The sequence below is a fragment of the Ursus americanus genome, chromosome 17 (assembly GCF_024610735.1).
Source record: "Ursus americanus isolate L20-20 chromosome 17, mUrsAme1.1.p, whole genome shotgun sequence".
Lineage (NCBI taxonomy): Eukaryota > Metazoa > Chordata > Mammalia > Carnivora > Ursidae > Ursus > Ursus americanus.
In genome coordinates, this window is record NC_142143.1 from 6,887,918 (window position 1) to 6,902,335 (window position 14,418).

Consider the following 14,418-nt stretch of genomic DNA (forward strand, 5'->3'; position numbering starts at 1 on the left):
GGAATATATAAAGATCACTTACAACTCAAAAATATAACAACAACAAAAGATAAATAGGCTAGTTTAAAAATAGGCAAAAGATTTGAAGAGACATTTCTCCAAAGAGATCATACAAATGGCCAACAAGGCCATGAAAAGATGCTCAAGACCACTACCCATCAGTCACTGCGGAAAACTCTGTGGGAATTCCTCAAAATGTTAAACACAAGTTACCACAATGACCCAGCAATTGCGCTTGCATGCATATACCCAAGAGAAATGAGAGTATGTGTCCACACAAAGACTTCTATATGAATGTTCACAGCAGCATTATTCGTAATAGCCAAGAAGTGGAAACAACTTAAATGTGTGTCAACTGACAGATGGATAAATATGTGATATATCCATACAGTCCACACAATATGTCTGCACTGACACATGCCACAACATGGACGGGCCTTGAAAATGATACAAAGTGAAAGAAGCCAGACACAAAGGGCTCTTATCAGATTCCATTTATATGAAATGTCTAGAATAGGCCAATCCATAGAGACAAAAAGTCAGTAAGCGGTTGACAAAAGGGAATGAGTAGTGATTGCCAAGGGCAGGGTGTTTCTTTTTGGGTGATGAAAATGTGCTAGGGGGCTTCTGGGGGGCTTAGTCGGTTGGGCAACCTACTCTTGATTTCCGCTCAGGCAGTGAGCTCAGGGTCATGGGACCAAGCTCCACGTCAGGCTCCCCACTCAGCGAAAGCCTGCTTGAGATTCTCTCTCTCTGCACCTCCCGCCACTGGTGCTCGCTCGCTCTCTCTTAAAAAAAAAAAAAAAAAAAAAAAAAGACTGCCCAGTTCATAGCATAAGAACAAGTTGCATGTGGTGTTTTAGTTTCATATTCTGATACCTAGATTTAAATCTCGGCTCCACTTAACAACTGCGCAATCTTGAACAAGCTACTTAATTTCTCTGTGCTTCCACTTCCTCCTCTGTAAAGTAGGAATGTTAACAGTTCACACAGGATTGTTGCTCAAGAATTACACGAAATAATTTATCTAAAGCACTTAGAATGGCACCTGAATAAGTAATTATTTGTGCCGCGTCTTCTCTACATCGTGGTTTTTGCCCCTAAGCCGGGGCGCCCTCTGCAGGAAGCTGTAGGAAGTAACAGGCTCTCTTTAAGGGGTACCCCAGTCTTCATCTCTTCCTCCCTGCTACCACCCTTTTTAAAAGGGCAGTTCTAGGTTTACTGAAAAATTGAACAGAAAGTCGAGTTTCCATATATCCTCTGTACCTCCCAGGCCTCCTCCACTGTGTCCCCTATTATTAGCATCTTGCATTAATGTGGTACATTTGTTATAACTGATGATAATATTGAAACATTATTATTAGCTACAGTCCATAGCTTACATTAGGGTTCTCTTCTTGTGTTGTATATTTTATGGGTTTTGACCAATGTATGACATGTATCCACCATTATAGTACAGAAATGTCACTGCCCTAAAATCTTGGGCTCCACTTACTCATCCCTCCCACCCACCTCCAACCCCTGCAACCACTAATCTTTTCATTGTCTTCATAGTTTTGCCTTCTCCAGAATGTCACAGAGTTGGAATTACACAGTATGTAGCCTTTTCAGATTGGTTTCTCTCCCTTGGCAAGATGCATTTAAGGTTCCCCCATATCTTTTCATGACTTGATAACATTTCTTTTTATTGATGAAAATATCTCATTGTATGTATATATCACTGTTTATGCATTCAGCTACAGAAGAACATCTTGATTGCCTCCAGATTTTGGCAATTATGAATAAAGCTGCTATAAACCTTCAGGTGCAGATTTTTTGTGTAGACATAGGTTTTCCACTCATTTGGAAAAATACCAAGGAGTTCCAGTGCTGGGCCACATGGTAAGAATATGTTTAGTTTTATAAGAAACTGTCAAATTGTCTTCCACATGGCTGTTCCATTTTGTACTTCTACCAGCAGTGAATGAGAGTTCCTGTTGCTCCATCCTTGCCAGAATTTGGTGTGATCAGTGTTCTGACTTTTAGCCATTTTAATAGGTGTGTAGTGGTAGCTCATTGTTTTAATTTGAAATTCCCTAATGATATGTGATGCTGAATATCTTTTCATATGCTTATTGGCCATCTGTACATCTTACTTAGTGAGGTGTCTTTTCAGGTCTTTTGCCCATTTTTAATTGGGTCATTTTTTTCCTTATTGTTCAGTTGTACGAGTTCTTTGTGTATTTTGGAAACCAGTCCTTTACCAGATGTGTCTTTTGCAAATATTGTCTCCCAGTCTGTGGCTTCTGTTTTCATTCCCTTAACAGTGCCTTTTGAAGAGCAGAAGGTTTCCATTTCAGTGAAATCCAACTTACCAATGTTTTCTTTCATGGACGGTACTTTTCGGTGTTGTTTCTAAAAGCTCATCACAGAAGTGAAGGGCATTAGATATTCTCCTATGTGATCTTCTAGGAGTTCATAGCTTAACATTTCACATTTAGGTCTTTGATGCATATTGAGTTAATTTTTGTGAAAGATGTTTTTAGATTTTTTTTTTTTGCATGTGCATATCCAGTGTTCCAGTGCCATTCATTGAAAACACTATCTTTTCTCCACTGAATTATCTTTGTTTCCTTTTTAAAGATAGTTGACTATATTTGTGTGGTCTATCCATTCTTTTGCCAACACCACACTGTCTTCATTATTGTAGCTTTACAGCAGGTCTGGAAGTTGGACAGAGGCAGTCTTCCAAATTTGTTGTTGTTCTTCGATATTGTGCTGGCTACTCATGATCTTTTGCTTCTCCATATAAAATTTAGGATCAATTTGCTGATATCCACAAAATAAGTTGCTAGAACTTTGATTAGGATTATGTTGAATCTACAGATCAAACTGGAAGAACTGACATCTTGATAATACTGATTCTTCTTATCCTTGTACATAGAGTATCTCTCCATTTATTTAGAATTTCTTTCATCAGAGTTTTGTAGTTTTATCCGATATAGATCTTATATGTGTTTTGTAAAATGCATGCCTAAGTATTTCCTTTTCTTTGGTAAATGGTATTGTGTTTTTTTTTTTTAAGACTTATTTATTTGAGGGAAGGGGGGCAGGGGGAGAGAATCCTCAAGCAGACCCCACACATACTGCCAAGCAGGAAGTCTGATGCAGGGCTCGATCCCAAGACCTATGGGATCATGACCTGGGCCAAAACCAAGAGTCAGACACCCAACCGACTGAGCCACCCAGGTGCCCCAGTGGTATTGTGTGTGTGTGTGTGTGTGTGTGTTTAAGATTCATTTATTTCTTAGAGAGAGAGAGAACAAGTGAGCGGGGGGAGGGGCAGAGGGAGAAACAGGATCCTGATGTGGACTCCCCGTTGAGCACAGAGCCTAAGAAGGGCTCGATCCCAGGACCCTGAGGTCATGGGCTGAGCAGAAATCAAAGGTCAACCACTCAACCAACTAAGTCACCCAGGCACCCCCACAATGGTATTGAGTTTTAAATTTCAAATTCCTGGGGCACCTGGGTGGCTCAGTTGATTCAGCGGCTGCCTTCAGCTCAGTTCATGATCCCAGTCCTAGGATCAAGCCCTGCGTCAGGCTTTCTACTCAGTGGGGAGTCTGCTTCTCCCTCTCCCTCTGCCCTTCCACTCATGCTCTCACTTTCCCAAATATATAAAATTTAAAAAATACATTTCAAATTCTAGTTATTTATCACTGGTATATAAGAAAACAACTGACTTGTATATTAACCTTGTATCCTGCAACTTTCGTACAATCACTTATTAGTTTCAGGAGGGTTTTGTTTTGTTTGATTTGGTTTTGGTTTTCTGGTCAATTCTCTGGGATTCTCTACATAGATAATCATGTCATCTGCAAACACAGTTTTGTTTCTTCCTTCCCAATCTGTATATCTATTATTTCTTTCTCTTGTCTTATTGCATTAGCCAGGGCTTGCAGTACCATGCAGTAATAGGGATGAGGGGACATCTTTTCCTTCTTTCTGATCTTGGCAGAAAAGCATCTAGTTGTTCATTACTCAGTTTGATGTTAGCTGTACATTTTTTGTTTTGTTTTGTTTTCTTTTTTAAGGGGGGACAGGGGCAGGAGAGGGAGAAAGATAATCTCAAGCGGACTCCACACCCAGCACAGAGCCTGATGTGGGGCTCGATTTCATAACTCCACGATCATAACCTGAGCTGAAATCAAGAGTTGGACGTCGATTGAGCCACCGAGGCACCCCTAGCTGTAGGTTTTTTGGTAGATGTTCTTTATCAAGTTGACAAGTTCTCTCTAATCCTAGTTTACTGAGATATTTTATCATGAATGAGTGTTGGATTTTGTCAAATGCTTTCTCAGCTCATTTATATGATGGACTACATAATTAATTTTTGAATATTAAACCAGCCCTTGCATACCTGGAATAAATTCCACTTGGTCATGGTGTATAATTCTTTTTTATATATTGTTGAATTCATCTTGCTCATATTTTTTGAGGATCTTTGTATCCATGTTTATGAAAGATATTAATTTGTAGTTTTCTGGCAATGTCTATATGGTTTTGATATAAGGTTAATGATGGTTGCATAGAATGATTTAAAAAGTATACCTTCTATCCCTATTTCCTGGAACAGAAAATTTCATTCTTCCTTAAATGTTTGGTACAACGTACCAGTTAACCCCCGGGGCCTAGTGCTTTCTTTTTTGGAAGGCTATAATATATATATATATAAGCTTTTTACTTCTTTGAGACCTCTTTGACCGATGTGTTTAGAAGTGTGTTGTTTAACCTCCAAGTATTGTGGGATTCCCCCCTATCTTTCTCTTATTGACTTAATTTCATTGCAGTTTGAGAGTATGCTTTGTATGATTTCTTTTTTTTTTTTTTAAGATTTTATTTATTTATTTATTTATTTGACAGAAAGAGAGAAAGGGAGAGCACAAGCAGGGGGAGCAGCAGAGGGCGAGGGAGAAGCAGGCTCCCCACCTTGCAGGGAGTCCAACATGGGGCTTGATCCCAGAACCCTGGGATCACCACCCGAGCTGAAGGCAGACACCTAACCAACTGAGCCACCCAGGCACCCTGTACTTTGTGTGATTTCTATACTTTTTAATTTGTTAAGGTGTGTTTTGAGTCCCAGAATGTGGTCTATCTTGGTAAATGTTCCGAACTGGAGAAGAATGCATACCGTTACTCAATGAAGTATTCTATAATCACCGATGAGATCTAGCTGTTTGATAGTGCCTGTTTAGTTCAACTACGTCCTGATTTTCTGGCTGCTGGATCTGTCACTTAGTGATAGAGGGGTGTTGAATTCTCCAACTACATTAGTGGATTTGTCTATTTCTCCTGTAGTTCTCTGTTTTTGTTTCATACATTTTGGTTCAGGGTTGTTATATCTTCTTGGAGAATTAACCCTTTAACATCACATAATGCCCCTCCTTCTCTCTGATAATTTTCTTTACTCTGAATACAGCTTTGTTTGAAATGAGTATGGCTTCCTGGCTTTCTTTTGGTTTGTGTTAGCAAAGTGTATCTTACTCCATCCCTTTGTCTTTTTAAAAAACTTGTGGTAAAATTCACATTAAATTTACTGTCTCAACCATTTTTAAGTGTACAGTTCAATGGTGTTAAATACACTCACACTGTTTTGCAACTACTCCCCAAAACTTTTTCCATCCCTTTCCTCTTAATCTATCTGTGTCTTTATATTTAGAGTGGGGTTTTTTGTAGACAATGTATAGTTGGGTCTTGTTTTTTTAATCCACTCTGACAGTCTCTGTCTTTTGATTTGTGTATTAGGCTGTTAGTATTCAAAATGATTATTGATAGAGTTGGATCAATACCTATCATTTTTTTCCTGTCCTCTATCCATCGCCCTTGTTCTTTTTTTTTCTTATTCTTTTTGCTTTCTACACTTCTTCTGCCTTCTATGGTTTTAATTAAGCATTTCATATGATTCCATTTTCTCTCCTCTCTTGCAATATGATTTATACTATTTTTTCTAACTTTTTAAAGTGATTCCTCTAGAGTTTGCCATATACATTTACAACTAATCCAAGTCCACTTTCACATAGCATTATACTGCTTCACAGAACAAATACCTCATAACAGAGTTATTTCTAATTCCTCCCTATGACATTGCTGTCATTCATTTCACTTATCCCATAGTTACAATCACTGAATACATTGTTGCTGTTGCTATTAATACTTTGAACGGTTACCTGCCAGATCAATTAAGACTAAAGGACTTCATTTTACCTTCATTTATTTCTCCTCTAGCACTCTTCCTTTTTGTATGTACATCCCAGTTTCTAAGGTTTATCATTTTCTTTCTAAAAGCTTCTTTTAACATTTATTGCAAGGCCGCTCTGTTGGTGACAAATTCCCTCAGTTTTTCTTTGACAAAGTATTTCTTCTTTATTTTTGAAGGATAATTTTACTGAATATAGAATTCTACATTATTTTTCTTTTAATGTTTTAAATATTTCACTGCACTCTTTTCTTACCTGTATGGTTTCTGAAGAGAAGTCTGATGTCATTCTTATCCTTGTTCCTCTACAGGTAAGCTTTTTCTTTCATCTTCGATTTTTTGTTTTGTTTCACAATTTCTTTTTTTTTTTTTAAAGATTTTATTTATTTATTTGACAGAGATACAGACAGCCAGCGAGAGAGGGAACACAGGCAGGGGGAGTGGGAGAGGAAGAAGTAGGCTCTCAGCAGTGATGCCTGATGTGGGGCTCGATCCCAGGACTCTGGGATCACGCCCTGAGCCAAAGGCAGACGCTTAACGACTGAGCCACCCAAGCGCCCCTTGTTTTACAATTTCAATATGATATGCCCAATTGTAGATTTTTTTGGTATTTGTCCTTTTTTAGTATCCTTTAAGATTCCTAGATTTGTGGTTTGTTATCTGTCATTAATTTTGGAAAATTCTCAGTCATTATTTCAAATATTTCTTTTGTTTCTATCTTTTTTCTTCTTCTTTACATGCATGCTACACATTTTATAATTTTCCCATAGTTCTTGGGTATTTTGTTCCATAATTTTCATTCCTTTTTCTCTTTTCAGTTTTGGAGGTTCCTAGTTGACATATGTTCAAACCCACTGATTTTTTCCTTGGCCATATCCAGTTCAGTGATGATCTCATCAAAGGTATGCTTCATTTCTGTAACAATGTTTTTTTATTTCTAGCCTCTCCTTTGTTTCTTGGAGTTTCCATCTCTCTGCTTACATGACCCACCTGTTCTTGAAAGCTGTCCACTTTTGCCATTACAGCCCTTAGTATATTAATCAGTTGTTTTAAATTTCCAGTCAGATAATTCCAATATTTTTGCCATTTATGAGTCTAGTTCTGATGCTTGCTCTGTCCAAGTTGTGTTTTTTTGTCTTTTGGTATGACTTGTAGTTTTATGCTGAAAGCCAGACATGATATACTTTGTAATAGGGATGGAAGAAAACAGGCCTCGACGTGAGGCTTTATGTGTATCTGGTTCGGAGCTAGGCTGTGCTCAGTGTTTACTGTAGCTACAGGTTGTGAGAGGTACATTTCCTCTGGTGTTATTTTTATCTCCCGTTGTCTTTGTATCTCCCTACAGACATCTTAAATAAGGTCCAAGATGTGCAGTTCTTTCATTTGTAATCCCGTTATTATGCAGGGGCCCTACTGATGTGGTGGTAAGGTGTTGGGGGAAGGGAAGCATTCTATAGTCCTATGATTAGGTGTCTTTTAATGAGCCCATGGGCTTTGACCTTCACAAGTGCTTCTCAGTTGCTGGGTTTCCCCCACCCCCTTAGTTAAGGCAGAAAGGCTAAAGGGCTGGCCTTGGATACTTCCCTTCCCTGGGTCAGTTAGGCTCTGGTTAAGTAGTTTCTCTTGAGGGCAGTCCATGCTAAGGAGAACATAAACTTCTAGGTGTATTTGTAATATAGCTGCTCTTCTCTTCTTCCTGCTGGAAGCACAAAAGGATTTTTCTTCACTCTTTACTGTGGGGGACCTGGCAGGACTCCTGGAGGCAAAACTCAAAAATGTCCGGCTCCCCCTACAAGTAGGCCCCCCTGAAATTATTAACCCTCAAGTTTGTCTACACAGAGCCTCCAGCCATTCATCAATCACTGTTAAGTCTTCCCACCCTGGTACTGGCTCCATCACTGGCGTTCCTTTCTTGAGCTTTTGCTTTTCGTTAAGTTGTGATTATCTGTATCTACCTGTCTGTCCAATTTTGCAGGCAGCACTCTGCCCTATGACTTCCATTTGCCGATGGATCTAAGAAGAGTAGATGATTTGCAGTTTGTTCAGCTTTTTCTTGTGAGGTTGGGAGTTTTGACTTCCAAGCCCCTTACATGCTGGAGCAGAAAACCCTCGTCTCCTTTTTAGGAATCAATCCATGAAGAAAGCAGGAGGATTTGCAGGCAAGACTATTTGCATAAGGGGACAACTGGTCTCCTTACTAAGACAAAGGGGCTCCCTGGTTGGGGCATCAAAACAATGCAGGCATCCTCTTCTCCTGGAAGGCTACGGAACAACCTTAGGCTGGCCAGAACCCCTCCCCTAAACCCTGTGCAGACCTCTTATCATTGCACTTTTGCCAGGAATTAAGAATGTCTCTCTCTCTCATTCATCATCAGGTAAAAGCCAGAGGTCTAATGGCAGAATTAGGTCCAAGGGAGAAGCCCGAGCTTCAGTGGAAATATTTCTAAAATAGCTCCCAAACTGAGGTACATCAACGCCCAAACAGAGATATGAGGACCAAGGAAACTAAGACCATCAGAGCGAGCTAAGAGGAGATCTAGACAACCTCTTCAGGGAGACTGCGCAGAGGGTAGAGTGCTCACCTGCTACCACCCTGTATTTTATGGGTGGGTGGGGTCCAGGACAGGGTGGAAACTTGCAAAACATAATAAAACTATCTATCTCTGGAGCAGCCCGTGTACGCCTCAAGGTCAGGACATGTCCGATTCCTCAGAGCCCAGGGCTGGCATAAGGCAGCCTCAGTAAGTACTTGACCTGAACTGATCCTTAGGAAGCCCAGAGCACAATATTGGGCAGCACAATGAACAAGTGGTCAGCCCACAGCTCTCGCATCAATTTATCCCGGTCCTCCTCTCCATTGAGAGGCAGAGAGCAGGCTTCCCCAGCTTAGGCAAGTACTCCATCAAGGGGATTCAGAGACATCAGCACTAAGAAAATCCATCTGTCTCGGAACCAGACAACAAACCGTTGAAGAAAGAAAAGTGCAGAGCCCAGCCAGGAAGCCGAGAGCCCAGGCATGTCCAAGCTGCCTACGGGGTGATCCCGAGGGACCAGCGCCAGGCAGTACATATCACAGATGCCCTCAGGAACAGAGAGACCAAGGGCACGGTAGAGGTGTTGCGACAGCGAGCAGACTTTAATCGAGGGTGTAAAGCCAGGGTGACCCCAGACTCTTCGGTTACATTAGCTTCTTTTTTCTCCTCAGGACATAGGCAGGAAGAAGGCCTGTTTTCTAACGAGAACCTAGAAATCAGTCTTCATCCCCAAGCTGTATTACGTGGACTGGCTCAGATCTCTCTCATTCTGGTGGGCTTGCAATCTGTTTTCAAGCATTTTCCTTCTTTGAGAATAGAAGTCTTCTCACATTCGTCTATGTCTTGAGTCACCCTGGAATTAAGCTGCCTCCACACTAGCCTAGAACACTCTTCCGCAGACATCTGCATGGCTAGCTCCCTCACCTCCTTTATCGTCTTCACTCAGACATCACTTACTCGACAAGGTTCTGCTACAGTCGGCTCCCTCTGCCAACCCCCTGGCATTCTCGGTCTCCCGCACTTGGCTCTGTACTTTCCCGTAACTCTTATCAACTTCCCTGTCTTTGCTTTTTCTGCAGTTTGAATAGGGTATGCCTAGTTCTATCATATAACTGTGTACTGACTGCATCTTAGCATCACTACAGTGTAAGCTCCATAAGAGCAGGGACTTTTGTCTGGTTACTGATGTCCCAAGTGCAGAGAGATAGAACACAAGTGGCATTAAATAAATGAGTGTGTGTGAATGAGAAGCAAAACCTAGTTCAGATCCCGCCCTGCCACTTACTAGCCAGCTGTGTGCCTTAAGCAATTTGCTTCCCTCTCTGCCCCAGTTTCTCAATCTGTGAGATTGGGGTCCAAGCACTCACCTTGCTAGATTATGCCTATAAAGAGCCTAGCAGGGTGCTTGGTTAGTTCATAAATGGGCCAGCCAATTGACATCATTACTGCCTGTCTCAAACTCTTCACCTCCCGTCTGTCATACATACTCTTTACTCAGGGGCATCACTAAGCCCATTGATGTGGGTCAAGAAAAACCCAAAGATGCCAGGATTCCCTCTTTGCTGTACCAGCTTAGCTGACTTGAGGGCAGCTAGCCTTGGGCTCTCCAACCCCCACACCCCAGTTACATGGCAGCAGAGGATCTAGAACCAACCTTCTGGCCCTGTGAGAAATCTGAGCCCCATGTGACCTATTAGACCACACTGGATGCCCTCTGACCGCCAGGGATCAAGCCCAGAACCAGGAAGGGACTCAGAGCTCACCAGGACCTCACGGATGTGCGCAGAGGTTCGAGGCACCGCATGCAAGGAAACACCTCCTGCTGCCTGGCACCTGTGGGATGAAAAGAGGATGATGCTCGGGAGTGGGGTTCCTCAGTCAGAGGTTAGGGTCACAGGCTCTGGAATCAGCCTGAGTTCAGATTCTGCATCCACCACTCAATAGGTGTGGATTCTTTGGTTTCCTAAGGTCTCCAAGCTTTAGTATGCTTAGCTGTAAAATGAAGAAACGAACAGTGCCCACCTCGCCGGGTTGCTATGGGGATAAAGTGAGACATGCTTATGAGATACCTTAGCACATTGCCTGGCACTTCAACTTCAGTAATTAAAGATCACTAATTCACTTTCAAAGGCCTTTAAACACCAGATGAGTTCTATGGGACCACCTTGCCAGTGGTGGCTTTGGCCAGTAGGAACCATATAAGCCATGGCTGTGAGGTAGGAAGAGGTGAAACATAAGCACGCCTTCAGGACAGTTCAACTCAACCAGCCAGAGAAGGGACAGCTTTCTCTAAAATCTGAAATTCTAATCCTCTCTAACAGCCTGCCAAATAAAACTTATCCTGCTATAATCTTCAGCTGGTGGCCAGAACTTAGTGGTGTACATATATGTTGTGTGAGTACATCATTAATCAAGAAACACACTTTTTCACATCTCTTTTCCCTCAACAAGTATTTCCTGGACACCCACTCTGTGCAGCACCGTCTGCTAGGTGAACCTGCAATGGGATACAGCCTCTGTTCTCAAGGAGCTCGCAGGTCATGGAGGAGATGGGCACGCAAACAATCCCAATAGGTTTGGCACAGTTTTTCACCAGAAATAATACAAGCAGAAGGGCAATTACCCTGTAAGGGGAGTTCAGGAGAAAGTTCTCAGAAGAAAGAAGCTTCCACCCTGTTTTACAGAGATTCCACCCAGCATTAGGGAACCCAAAGAGGAAGGGCAGAGACCTAGTTTTATCACTGTATTAATCATACCTTTTATTTTCTGTATTCTGACTCTTGGACATCTGGGGACTTGCTGCCTCTAAAAGGACTGCCCCTTCAAGGTTAGCCAGTTTCTGAAGATGGTAAACAACCTGCCAGTAAATGTGCCTTTCAAAAGGAAGCAACCCAGTCTGGGGCCATTCCCCCTACCACCTCTTTTATGAGGCTCTACCTCGTCTAATCGTCCCTGGGCCGGTACTAGACAACCAGGGACAGCCTGTCTGCCCCCGAGCCCACTGAAATTACTCAAACTGTGCAGTCGTAAACCTGCTTACCCTGCCTCACCTGTTCCTTCCCATGGAAACCACAATAAAGGCTCTGGTCCAGTTTCCCCTATCCCGGGTGCTTTCCTGTGTGACGCCCGTAGCGTGGCATGCCCCTGCCTTTGCATCTGTAAGTATAACAAATTATCTTCTCAATGGCAGCTGTCTCCTGATCTGTTGGCCTTACCACACCTAAATAGTAATAAAACCTACATTAAAATAATAACCAGAAATTCTTTTCCCTGGATCCTCCAGAAGAGTGGCAGAGTGAGGCAAACAATTACCTAACAACTAGTTCCCTTTTTGCCCTAAAGCCCTGATCAGTAAGTTCTTAGAAGACGGGAACTATATTTTAAACAACACCGTCCCCTCTCTACAGCACTAGGAGGAATGGCCCAATAAACACCCTCAGAGAACTCACAGTTCCGGGCAGAGACAGACATATAAACCAGCAATGACAATTTACTCTGTAAATGCTCTCTAATGGAGTTGTGCACAAAACAGAGTGGGACAGAGAAAGAAAGAACATCTGAATTTGGTTGGGAAGTTCAGGAAGGTTTCATAGAGCCTTTAAGTTGGGACTTTGCAGATGAATAGAACTTTGCCAGGCAGCCGAAAGGATTATGGTATTGCAGTGGGGAAAGGGGTAGATAGAAAGCATTCTAGACACATACATGGTGAAAGAGGAGAGAAAGGCACATTCTGGTAACTCCTCTCCAAACTCAGGAGACGAGTGTTACCTCTCTCTGAGGTGGAGGATGAAAGTGTCCCTGCTTTTTCTCACAAAAATCTAGCCCTGGTGGCTTTGGCTTGGGCACTCAAAGATTTGTCAAAGGCCTACTTAGAGCTTAAAAGGAATTTAATAACCGTGTTCAATATTAGTAGCTACTTATTAACACTGAGTTCAATTAAAAAACTTCTATTTTTAATAATAAATTCTGATTACTAAATATTATACAAGTTTTTAAATATTAGCTACTAAATACATAGCTTGACTAATCAAATGGCTGGTTGAATCTACAGACCCTCTCCCTTAGACAGAAACCCTTCTTCTTGAGCCATTTAAGAATCTTCAAAAAAGTTTATTCTCCAGCAGTCCATGGTCGAGTGTGCCACACCATCTCCTCTCTCCTAAAGGCACTCCAGGTCAAGGATGGCATGGATGCCACATGTTTCGCTTTCTAACAGATGGCTAGGGAACCTGTGCAGTATGAATTTGGACTGGGTCTTTACATTCTATACATAGTCACACATACATGATTTCAAGCAAGCAGCCAGGCAGTGGGCAAGAAAAGCCAAGTCAACATGAAGGCAGAGGCTCTCTATTATCTTCTGTGGAAACCCAAATCCTGAGATTAGGATTACAATGGGTGCTCAAGAAGTAGAGGGGATGGGGGACTGGAGAATCTGAGAGGTTGGGAAAGGAACTGGAATCTCTCTAGGAGTAGGCATTGGGGTCCTGCTCCCCAGGGCTCAGGGGTGACATAGTACATGGAGTTGGATCTCTGACACCCAGCTGCCAGGCCGCACCCAAGATTCCAGGGATATAAGGAAACAACCGAGCTATCAGAATTAATGGGACCACCGGGACTGGGCAGTGGCTGTTTCAGAAGTAATCTGATGCCTGGAAGGGTCTTCCTGGCATCTTGATGCCGCCTAAGATCTGGACACCTTTGCATAATCTCAGGAGTTTGGGGGAGCCCACCAGCAGGGCACATGATGGTGGGGATCTTGGTAACAGAACTAACTTAAAGGAAAACAAAGATATGCAATATTTCCTGCATATGTTAATCTATGGATTGAAAAATCCCACCAACTATACATTTTCCCCTTGATGCCACAGGACAGTCAAGCCAGGAAGGCTCTGTACCAGCAGGCTGACAAGCACCCACTCACCCAAGAAAAAGAGTATTTAGATGCTTATTTTGTGGGTCCTCTACCAGATAGTGCAGAGATAAAAGGCCTTCTTCCTTTCCCTTTGTATTCCTAATAGGAAATGAGGAGACAGAGTACAGAAAGCAAGAGCAGTTTCTGTATTGCAGCTGGGGAAGAGACAGGAAGAAGAAAGAATCCACCAGCTCAGGGAGTGAGTCAAGAAGCAAGCATCCAATATGTCACTGGAGGGGCGCCTGTGTGGTTCAGTCCGTTAAGCATCTGCCTCCAGCTCAGGTCATGATCTCAGGATCCTGGGGTGGAGCCCTACGAGCCCAAGCCCTATGCTGGGCTCCTTGCTCAGCAGAGAGTCTGCCTTCTCCCTTTCCCTCTGCCCCCTTCCAACTTGTGTACTCTCTCCTCTCTCAAATAAATAAATAAAATCTTTTAAAAAATGTCAGTGGGAATCTGAATGACCCAGCATTAGTGCTTTCAGCACATAACAGGCCTAGCTGAACTCTCACTGGACTTGTGATAGGTAGAGCAAAACCAGATCCCTTTGAATACACAGAACCCAAAGCTCTCCTTATAGGATATGCTTCTTACTGAAAGAATCTGACTGAGTCTTTGGGGGAACAGCTGCACCAGGGAGTGGGAGCTAAGAGTAGGTGTGTCACATAGCTCCAAATGGGTCCAAACCGTGGCTCTGCTTGGTCCCATCTCTATACAATCACAACCTTTGGTTGTAT